The 12,581-nt window shown below is 36.0% G+C and overlaps 1 protein-coding gene across 1 annotated transcript in view; it reads right to left on the reverse strand.

The window, feature by feature from the left end:
* Window positions 1-12,581, reverse strand: part of LOC149793256 (uncharacterized) — a 240,775-nt gene that overhangs the window by 133,691 nt on the left and 94,503 nt on the right. The gene's annotated exons all lie outside the window — the stretch shown is intronic.

A 12,581-nucleotide genomic window follows, 5' to 3' on the forward strand; every position in this document is an offset into this window, starting at 1 on the left:
TTGTCAGAGAGTGCAGACCTTAATGTTTCAATATCTAGGTGACTATCATAAGTATCAATTACACACTAGAGCAACTTATATAGTCCACCATCAAGACGTCACATTTGAGTACATAGTAAACCGACTTAGTTCCCAGTATTCACCATGACTTCCAGTGACTGAGAAGACCTAACGCAAAATCGGCTTATCATGTCACATTTGTTCATAACATTTTTATCCATTAATAAATGCATATATTTAAACCTTGGGCGTCACACCTTTATATTAGTTGAAGACTTAGACCTAGAAACCTCTAACTTATAGGTTGCGTTCTCTAAGGTGAACCCGTGCCTTTAAACAAAGAAATATTTGATATTTAATATGTAGAAAAATCAGAGACATATCCAAAACATAAAATAACCCTAATTTACCACGATATGTCCATATTATTGTGCGAGTCATGAAGATGTATAATTCATCAGCTGGCACTGATTGCAAACTTCTCATTGATTAAGATTGCTCAAGGTTCTTGTACATTTTTGAACAAACACATTGTACAGGATTTAAGAAGATTGAGGTCAGATGCTTAATAATACAATATATTTTTATATGTCATGGAAAACGAATATATTCAAACTAAGGAAAATGACAACTTTTCCAACATCTTAGACCAATAATGTGACTTTTATCGGTTGAATATGTATACACAATGGACAAAACATAATCGTATATCAAATGATCAAAAGAAAAAGTTTGCTTAAAATAAAATAATACTTATAGGTTACTGCAATGGTATGTAAAAATATAAACGGGAGTGCAGTATATCCTTCCGACAAAACAAGTTCATATTTTCCCATACAAATACAGTAACCTTTTTATTATATGCTCATTTTATTATTATACATAAGGTGGCTCATGTAATTTGGATTTGCAAAATTAAGAAAATACATTTTGAGGAAATTCTGGATGTAAAAAACTGTAAGTATATTTTATTTTGATATTCTTATCACTATCTAAATAAGAGAGTATATGTCTTGTCACTTGTGTGCTATTTGTAAGGACCTTATCTTGCTTCTGTTATATACTGCAGCTAGCCTAAAACCGTAACATAGTATCAACGCGGAACGTGCCAAAGCCGCTGGTATGTGGCAGTCCACGAAACACCTGTTTTAGTTCATTCAGAAACAAATTTAAACAAACACAACGTAAAGAGCCTCTTTCGCGAGTGTACGTGATTTGTGTGCAAATCAAAAGTGATGGCGTTTGCGTGCTTTGTTTGTTTACAACATAAAGTAGTTCCTTTATTCACGTGAATGCTATATGTAAATTGTCGCGCGGATTCAATATCGGGTAATACTGCACGATTCTGACAATGTAACGTTAACGGGGAACAAAATGAGCATATCATAATATTTCATATTTTTGCTTTAATTTGCTAGTATTCTTTACTAAAAATGATAAACTATGCCAATGCAAGATATCGGCATAGCATCAAAACACTATTGTTCTGTATACATAACCTATTTTTATCTATGGTGGCTGTAGTTTGTTTCCATTTTCACGGTAATGTTTTCGATACACGTATCTGTGCAACATAACTATTCATGTAAAAATGAACGAGGGTATGAACTATGACCATTTTCAGGTGCGCAAATTTTACTGGCTTACTACGAACTAGTTATTTATGTAATCATGTGAACTCGATTAAGGACAAGTCTTGAAAATTACGAAGCCATACTGGGAAATACCTTCAAGGTAATTGATGTTCAATTGGGCAATTCAAATTTAAAATAATTGAAGATGAGCTTGTCTTTCTGTTCTTCTAGTCTTTTTAACTGTCGATTATCGTTTTATCTCTGACCTACTTGAGAAACTCCAGAATGCCTGATTTTTATAAATGAAATTATTGTCTAACACGTGGAGTATTGAAAATGTGCTAATTATCAGTACAGGGATTTATATATATATATATATATATATATATATATATATATATATATATATATATATATATATATATATATATATATATATATATATATATATATATATATATATATATGATAATTTAAAACGTCACCTAATATCGTAAAATTGCATATTGGGTTTAAGTCCGTGCTCTACACTAAGTCATTAGCCAAATAAGATTCCGTTGTGAAACGTTCTAATTAGGTACATAAACCTTAATATTCTATCATATATTTGGCACCAGTTTTGCTAACCAAGCCAGGTGAAGAAATACAGATGGACGACATCTTTACCAGTAATCCATGAATCAAATGCAACGAAATCCTAAAATATACTGCTTACATGCCTCGACGTTTATGTGATACAATATTTGTTGATACCGCTTGGCCCTGGATCAATATTTTATGGGTGTAAATTGGTAAGTTTTAAGGCATGTTAAACGTATAAGAATTAGGAATTGTCCACATGATTGTACTATCTGTCTCATATTAATAAGAACCAACAGAGACATAATCAGAAATGTAACAATGATTAATACAACAGCATCACTGGCGATCCAGCCAGTGACATCTTATCTATACACAGATGCTCTAAATTTAAAGTATCTGATTCGAATTGCCATGTCCTACCTTTTAAGCCCGATGCTTTTTTAGACACGTCCATGTGTCTGAGTATTCGACTTCCACTTAACGGCGTCATCCCTATCCGATTGGAGGTTACTTTGAGGAACAATATGTACAATACCAGAAGTAACAGCGAGAAATGCAGACTGAGGCTCGAACTTGGGACCTACTTAACTCCAAACTGACGTGTTACCATTTGAGATATCTGAGCCAACATTTCCTGATTTGCCCGTTACAGACTTATTACAAAAATTAGCTGTCCATAGCAGGTAAATGAAGCTGTATACAGGATAAATTTCTTTTCTTATAATGTGAATAATGCTGGCCGAGTCACTGTGAAATGATGGTTTGTAAGAGCTCTCTCTCTCTCCCGCTCTCTCTCTCTCTCTACACACACACACATACGTGTAGGGATACAATTGTATAATGCGGAAGTCTAAGTGTCAAAATTAATTACAATCATTAAGAGACTGTAGTAATGGGCGAGTGGAAATTGTGTTTAATGAAAGTTGTCTTGCATATTATAATCATACACACATCATGTAGTCAGACGAATACAATCATACTTGAGGAAATGTTTGACTGAACTAACTACCTAAGAAAGAAAAGTTGGAATCACTACTGTTAATCATATAGTCTATAAATAGATCAATACAATGAATATCCAAATGATCTGTCCATCTGAGAAGAGTCCAATTTTGAAACACTGACTAATCATAGACTTGTTAAGAGCCAGGTAAATTATAATAATTTTCAGTATTTGACGTCATGTTCTTTAAATCACGACTGATATGTCTGGACTAACAATGATATTATTTTCAGATAAATGACTAAACACTATAATCAAACAGTTAAGAGCATCTAAATCCGTCTGACAGCTAGTTAAAGCCTTCTTTACAAAAGAACTCCCTAACTCAAATATATATATATATATATATATCTATATATATATATATATATATATATATATATATATATATATATATATATATATATATATATATATATATATATATATATATACTAAATTTATTCATTGTAATATACCTCATAGACACTAGAAACACTCTACAAAATGTTTGTGGTCAGAGTCACTATATAATTTTAGGACAAAGTATTTTGTTTTCAAATATATGAAACTTCACCTACGTAATGGGATAGGATCTGCTAATCTATAACATTAATTACCTAACTCAGCACTTTACTTTATGATAGTTATTAAAATAACATTGCAAACAGCACATGTACTGATGAATATGACCAAATGAGCAAAAGTTGTTTTGAAAAGAAAAACAAAATAATGAGAAGGAAGAAAACCTGTAGTAGTGTACAAAAAGATCTCAATTTGTCATCGGATGTAAACTGTTATCATAGAAAACGACTGGCCTCTGTAAATGAGCAGCCTTATCCTGCTAACTGAATTTGTATATATATATATATATATATATATATATATATATATATATATATATATATATATATATATATATATATATATATATATATATATATATATATATATATATATATATATATATATATATATATATATTGCGTATTGATCAATTCCGATTCGATTCCGATTTATTTATAATGTACACAACAATAAATTATGAAGTGACAACTGTAGCTCAGTTGGTAGTCTCTGACATGCAATGCAGCATGTTACGAGTTGGATACATAGCAAAGTTAACTGAATACTAAATGTAGAATTTACCTGCAACATTAATTAAGATGAACAAAATTTGTCGCAAGAAATATGGTTGTTAAATCCATTTTGTGAAGCTGTCTCTCCTGTTTAGAATTCAGGTGCACTGAGACAGTAAACACTGTAAAACAATCCATGACAATCCGACATGAGTGAATTTGATTCTCCAGGTATACTCTGTCGACGTAACCTACTCTGATGTCAATTATTACTTCGTGACTAAAATCAGCTTTTGTATAATATTTATAAAAAAACGTTATCGTAAAAAAGCAATGCAGTTAGTAACAACATCTAGCAAATGAGCAAAGGTCCTTTTGACTCAAGTTCATTCTGTTATATATATATATTTATATCAGAGACAATCCGTGATGAATGAACTTGAGTCTCCAGGTATACTCCGTCGACAGACTCTGCTCGGATAGCAATTATTACTTTGTGTTTAATACACACTGTATTTGGAAGTGATCTTTGGATTCGATGTCGACATTTGGTGGAACAGATTTAAAGGAAATCCTTAATTGCTAATACATGAGTATTATTATGTGCTTGTTCCTGTGCATTTTGTCTACATTTCATAAGTTATGACTTATTGATATTGTTTATATTGCTATCGATGTATTTAAAAATATATATGTTATGCTTAACCTTGTCGCATTTAATACATTAAATTAAATACTAATAATAGCCATGAAGCTGAAGGTTAAAGTAGCTTAACTAAAATATGTTTAATCGTGTCTGTTGATTGTTCTGCATCTTAAATGTCATCAAAAATAATTCGGACAAATATTATTCATTTATATGGACTTTACACATTTGCCGACGGGAATTTAATTGAGTCATGAAACGTCGTACGTATCGTGTGTGATAATAAATAATAGAGTAGTCGAATCTTTTTTTATCAACGCACACTGTTTGCATTGTTACATTAGAGGAAGAGACATTTGATCCATTTTTGAACAGCTCACACCATCAGGTTGATCTAGTCGAAAAATGTCTACATAATTTAACATCTATTTTATCATATTTACCTCTCAGGGCGTATAGCATAATGACCCTCCAAAATGAATAATTGCCACTTAAAGTATGGATACTCAAACTCTAAAAAGTGTAATTCATTACACCTAAGTAAATATGTGACGCAGCATGCTTTAATGATATAAAGTTATAGTGATAAATCAAGTTACAGAGAACATGAATCGAGCCGCGCAGATGAATATACAGATGAAAATTTGAATATTAAAATGTCTTGGCAATATCATTGTTGAAGCTTTCTGTTCATGACATTTGTGCCTTAATAAGGTTCAATTCTGATAAATCTGGCACTAACTTTAGCAGCAACGTTACAAGCAACAATTGAACAATTGAAACACCAATTGATATATATTAATATATATACAAGAATACTGCCCGTATAAAAACTGGTTATTTATTATAAAAATTGGAGAAAAAAAACATAACTTAGAGTTCACTTCTGTCACCTCCACAAGCCAACAATCTGACAAAACTTTAATGTAATTAGTACCACTTGAGAGCTGTCTTTCTCGAACATGGAAAATGGAATAAAGGTGAAAATATTATCATATGGCTAAACCAAGCAAATTTGCAGTACCGAACACACCTTTCTCTACTGCATAACTATATGTATTTATCTCTCTCACCTCTTAAGTATAATCCAAATATAAGCTACCACTTTAGCCTTAGCTATATTAATGTTACATCATGGCGAACCCGTCGATATTACTATTGGATTGTCAAACTAAAATTATGTTTCTAATCTACCCGATTTATGTGATATATTTCGGTTGATTGTCGCCGAATAGAAACCGAGTGGGTTTTCGGACTAAATGAATAAGACAAACATAATGTGAGAAAGATGGAAATTTATGAAATTAATAAAAAAAGAAAAATATATGATGTATAAATACAATGATTCTCTCACGTTCTCTACATACGATTGACCCAATCACTCTACACAACATTCACACATTGAAAATAAACCAAAAATATGAAATCAATATGAAGTACAGATCCAAGAAAACTCATGGACTGCAGATACGCTTCAAACAGTATTATACACTACAAGAGAGATTGACATAATCACTCCGATTAAGATTCAAAATAATCCTATATTCAAATGTGTTTCAAAATAATGTCATAACCTATAAGAGAGATTCACAGAATCTCTTGGAACACAAGATTCAAAATAATCTTATGAACACAACTAAGATTCAAAATAATCTTGGAAAAACAACTGAACCAAACGTATGCTTCTAGACCCCTTGTACAGTCGCACGATTCTTTGGGTTGGCCCACACTCTGATCGGCCGCTCGCACCCTTCATGGATCCACAACATGTACAGCCATACGTATACATACGTACAGACAGCATACAGCCCCCTTTTGAATTAGCTACATCTACGTCCGTGGCTCAAATATACGTACATACAAACATACGTATCGACAACACGCATCCTTAAATACTCTGGAAAATCCAGACAGCTCCAAACAGCTTCAGATAGCTCTAGAAATCTCTAGTCATAGTCACAGTCACAATCACAATCAGCTACAATAAAACCAAACTGGTCATAATAATAGTGTCTGTAAAATCTCTAGATATGTGCTAATACATTAACCTCTAATAGTGACTTGTAATTCAAAATTCAAATATGCGTTGTAATAAACACATTATTACGCGATAAGACATTACAAACCGAATAAGCTTCGCAAATCAAATGAAATATAAATTTAACCCTTACCCCTATGGCTAGAGAACAATGGAGAGCGTACACTCCTTAACGTGAATCAAAACGACCAGTGTCCGTTTAGAAATTGATCTTACTGAAATCCATAGGAGAGTGAGCAATAGTCAGGGTAAAATACCCGTGCATATCATGTTATTGATGTCCCTTCGCCGCAAGTAATTTCAGGCGAGGTACATGTTAATACAGTCGCTTACCTGGAAAAAACACGTATTCACCCTAGATAACGTTGTACGCATGTACACCGAAAAAGAGTCAAATAGTTCTAAGGCAAAACCCAATTATTCTTTTGCCTAATTCTGTGACAATACCTCCCCCTTTAGAGAATAAAATGTACACTTTTGTATTAACAAACCCTCACAGAATAAAAGAAAAATAACTACTAATGATATGTTGCAATATTTACACTGGTTATACTGCAATCTAGATATTCTATACTGGGTAAAAAACTTTTATCCAACTTTCCAATCATGCCCTACTAAAGTAGTCTTCCACTATATTTTCAACTCCTGTTATTGCTTCTACACGGATAAGGTTGTAGTGTCAGCGCCCAACGCATCAATCGAGCGTTAGTGACCTTGGCCTTGTTTAAATACAATAGGGGTTGGTTATCAGTCTCGAGAACGAAATCTCTCCCCAAATGATACGCATGATACTTCAGAATTCCCCACACTACGGCCAAACACTCTTTTTCAATAACGGAATTGGTTTTCTCCCTGGGTAGCAATTTCTTACTCGAGTGAGCTACGGGTAACTTATTGTTATCTTGCTCTTGCAATAAAACTGTTCCCAACCCAGTTTCAGACGCATCTGTTCTGAAAATAAAGGGTTTGCTAACATCTGGCAATTTTAATATAGGTCCACTGATTAGTTTTCCTTTCAGCGCGCAAAAAGCTCTATCTTTTGGCAGTCCCCAGTCTACTTTGTTTGGTTGCCCCTTCTTTGTCAGATCAGACAGTGGGCTAGCAATCGCTGCAAAGTTTGGTATAAACTTTCTATAAAACCCTACTAGACCTAGAAATGAACGAACTTGCGTTTTGTTGTCTGGCTTTGGTGCGTTTCTAATCGCTTCCACTTGCTTGTGGTGAGGTTTGAACTGACCCGAAACACTGACCCTATGACCCAAACAATCTAAATCTGTATAGCTAATATTGCATTTAGTGGGTCTCACCGTGAGGTTCGCTCTGCGGAGTCTATCGAAGAGTTCCCCCAAGACGGATATGTGCTCACTCCAAGTATTCGTGTACACGAATATGTCGGCTGCAAAGCTATCAACGCTTGCTAAACCTCTTAGCGACTTGCGCATCAAACGACAACAGGTGGCACTGGCACCTACTAACCTGAATGGCATTACCTTGAATTGATATAATCCTTTCTGGGTCGCAAATGCTGTAAATGTACGGGATTCTTGAACAATGGGAATCTGCCATTATCCCTTGGACAGATCCAGTTTGGAAATCCATCGCTAGCCCGACAACTTCGCAAATAGACCCTCCATATCTGGCATTGGCTATGCATCGAACACCGTCATTTCATTTAACAGTCGGAAGTCGATACAGAATCGGTTCGTCCCATCTTTTGTTCTGACTAGCACTACGGGAGAAGAACATGGCGAGTTGGAGGGTTCAATCACCCCGAGATCGAACATTTTACCCGCCTCTTCGTCCACACCTTCTAGTGCGTTGTATGGTACCGGGTAGCCTTTGATTCCTATGGGGTCAGATGTATTCAGTTTAATATTGAGGTCTACCAAGGATGTACAACCTGTTCTGATTCTCCCACGCCGTCGTCGATGACTGACGTACAAACCACATTTAAGACTCTTTTTTACATTGTCGCTCTGTCCCTTGATGTACAACTTAAGCATGTTAGGATGAAATGGTTTTAAATTACAGTCTATGTCAATTTTATAGTCCATGTCATTATTGACCTCTTTAACTTCGTAGGGACCTTTCCACTGGACTAGTAACTTATTTGTGCTAGTAGGAAGAAGCAATATAACCTGATCTCCTACAAGAAATTTCCTATTTTGCGCTCTGAGGTTATAATACTTGGCATATCCGCGTCCCGATTTCATTAATTCATCACGTGCCATCTGGTCTGTACTTTCTAGTTTCTCTGGCAGATCTAACAAGTACTAGTTGGTAGTTTTTATTTCCTCATTCACGACGTCACCTGTCCATAGTTCGCGTAGTTACCGCATCAGGTCTCGAACTGTTCTTCCGTATAGCAATTCGAAGGGTGAAAACATTAAACTTTCTTGTGGTAGTTCACGGTACGCGAACAGAACCACATTTAAATAACGGTCCCAGTCTTGCGGACGTTCCGCGAAAATTTTTAGCACATGTTTCAGGGTACCATTAAATATCTCTACCAGTCCATTGCACATATTATGATATGGGGTAGTGTTTAGCTGTTTGATGGATAACAGCCTACTTATTTCACACATGAGGTCGTAGGTTAATTGGGCACCACAATCCGTAAGGATTTCTTCTGGCACCCCTACCATACTTAAGATGTCAACCAATGCTTCAGCCATCCGTTCTGGATATCTGGTTGCGTAATACACAAGACTAAGAATATACCGGTTCTTCCTTTCGGTAACTGGTTGTATTGGCCCTACAATATCCACCGCCACTCTTTTAAACGGTGTATCTATTAATGGCATCTGTCCTAAAGGCACCCTTGTGACCCTTCCCTTACATACGGTTTTCTGGCATACGACACAAGACCTACAGAACCGCGTGACATCGCCATTAACACCAGGCCAGTACAATTCAGCGACTACTCTGCTGGTGGTCTTCGCCTTACCTAGATGTCTTGCCATGCTAGACTCATGTGCCACCCTAAGTACTTGAGATCTGTATCTCTGGGGTACGACCACTTGCCAAAACCTCTTACACTCCGGAGTGATAAACTCCCTATGGATTAGCTCGTTCCTCCGAACGGATCTCGAGCTGTCCCCACCCTTGCAGTGTTTAGCTGCGTCGGACGCTATCTTCTCAATAATAGTTTTGATGGATTCGTCACGTTCTTGTAAAAGTTTGAATTCATCACGCGAAATTCCTGAGATTGATTCAGGGACTATTAATTTCTGAAACGCATTTTGCTCTCGTCGGGTTTGCCTGGGCCATATGTATCCTGAAATCTGCCGTGGTTGGAAGACGGGAACCTTCAAGATTACCGATTGTCAGACCGTAGATAGGGTTTACCATACAAAGGGCATCAACCTTTCAGGTTAGGAAATGTTTTTCTACCGTGATCCTTGCCAACTGGAAAAAACACTTATTCAACCTAGATAACGTTGCACGCATGTACACCGACAAATAGTCAAATAGTTCTAAGGCAAAGCCAAGTTATTGTTTTACCTAATTCTGTGATACAGATTTGAAGTATCCACGTCGACATTTTCTTCATGTCGATTGCATTTATCAATGTATATTTTACTTCTGCTTTACGGCAATGACTCCAGATATATATAATATGTTGTGTGTGTGTGTGTTTGTGTGTGTGTGTGTGTGAGAGAGAGAGAGAGAGAGAGAGAGAGAGAGAGAGAGATAGAGAGAGAGGCAGAGAGAAAGAGAGAGAGAGAATATCGAATCAAAATAGTATACGACTCCAAATTTATATAATATGTTGTGTGTGTGTATGTGAGAGAGAGAGAGAGAGAGAGAGAGAGAGGCAGAGAGAAAGAGAGAGAGAGTATAGCGCTTAATCTTTAGAAGCTCTAAGCACTTTACAACATTAGAAAACACCTATAAGATAAAAAAATATATAATGATATGATTAAACACACATGAAATCAAAAAACATTAAAAACCATGCTGAGAATATTTAAGGTAGGAAACATTATTAGGTCTTTACGTTTCTTCTTGCAGTCGAAATTAGTGAGTTTCAAGAGCTCTCTTGAATGTGATGATTCTGTCTTTGTGTCTAAGTTCAGTAGGCATTTCATTCCACGTTGCTACGTCCTGGTATGCAAAAGAACGCTGTCCACATGACTTTGTTGTCATAGTGGGAATAATGAGTATACGATTGTCAGAAGAGGAGCGTAAGTATCTTGCTGGTGTGTACACAAGGGTGAGGTCGGATAGGTATGTTTGACTAGAGTCCGACAGTGAAACGTAGCACAGAGAACAAATTCTTGATCGAATGGATATCCAGTGAAGTGTACAATGCAGCGGCAAGGTCTCCTCTGATCGTTGTACTGTAAGTATGATCCGAGGAGCTGTGTTTTGAACTTTGTGAAGTTTCTTTAGCAGATATTGAGATGAACCAGACAGAACTGAGTTACAGTAGTCCAGTCCTAAACGTACTAATGAACACACAAGTGTTTTAGTGGCATGAACTGAAAGATATTTGCGAATTGAGCTGATGCGTCTCAGCTCAAGATATGCAGTCTTGCATATGTTCATGACATGTTGGTGTAATGTAAGAGTACTGTCCAGAGTAACACTTAGGTTTCGTACTGATTGTGTGAATTTAATGTTGGTGTTGCTGATATTTATTTTTGAGTTAAAGGATGTGAATGAGAAAGTCTTTGTGTTGTGATCAGAATGGACTCGGTTTTAGCATCTTTCATCTGCAGCTTGTTACATGTCATCCATGATTTCACATCAGAAATACACCTCTCTACACCTAGGATGGTAACATCAAATTCAGTTGATAAATGACACTTGAGAGCGATTCAGTGCACAGAATCAAGAGAACAGGTACAAGAACACATCCCTGTGGAACACCACAACAAAGACCAACTGGGCTGGAGTGTATTCCATCTGCAGATACAATTTGTGTCCCGTTGACCAAGTAGGATTTGAACCACAGTAAGGCTGTATCATGAATGCCAATACATGATGAAGACGGTGAAGTAATATATCATGGTCTATTGTGTCAAATGCTGCAGACAAATCAAGGAGGGTGAGGACTGTAATCTTACCGCTATCCAATGCAGAGAGAATGTCATTAACTACTTTTAGAAGAGTAGTTTCAGTACTGTGGCAAGGGCAATATGCAGATTGTACATTGCTAAAAAGACTGTTTGAATTGATATGAGATACAAGCTGGGATAGAACAACCTTTTCTAAGATATTTGAAATGAAAGGGAGATTAGAAACTAGTCGGTAGTTCTTTAAATCGTTATGGTCTAGTGTTGGTTTCTTCAGCAGAGGCTTTACAATGGCAGTTTTGAAAAATGATGGGAATTCCCCAGATGAGAGGGAGGTATTAAGAACATCAGTTAGTGAAGGCAATACTGGATCTAAGCACTCAAGCAGCAGTGATGTTGGAATTGGATCAAGTTCACATGACTTTGGTACACTCTTCATCAGGATTGTAGGTACGAAATCCATAGAGACAGGTTCAAATGCTGCTAATGGTTGCCGCACAAATTATGTATCCTAACTGTATGGTGACGACTAGTAAATTGAAATTGTGGTGCCAAGCTTATCTCTAATGGTTTGTCACGGAAGAAATTTGCAAACATGTCCGGAATGACGACTGGAGAGAAGGTAGTTGGACGTGGTGTTGATTTGTTCCTTGACATTA

The sequence above is a fragment of the Sinohyriopsis cumingii genome, chromosome 8 (genome assembly GCF_028554795.1).
Source record: "Sinohyriopsis cumingii isolate HCF-2022 chromosome 8, ASM2855479v2, whole genome shotgun sequence".
Lineage (NCBI taxonomy): Eukaryota > Metazoa > Mollusca > Bivalvia > Unionida > Unionidae > Sinohyriopsis > Sinohyriopsis cumingii.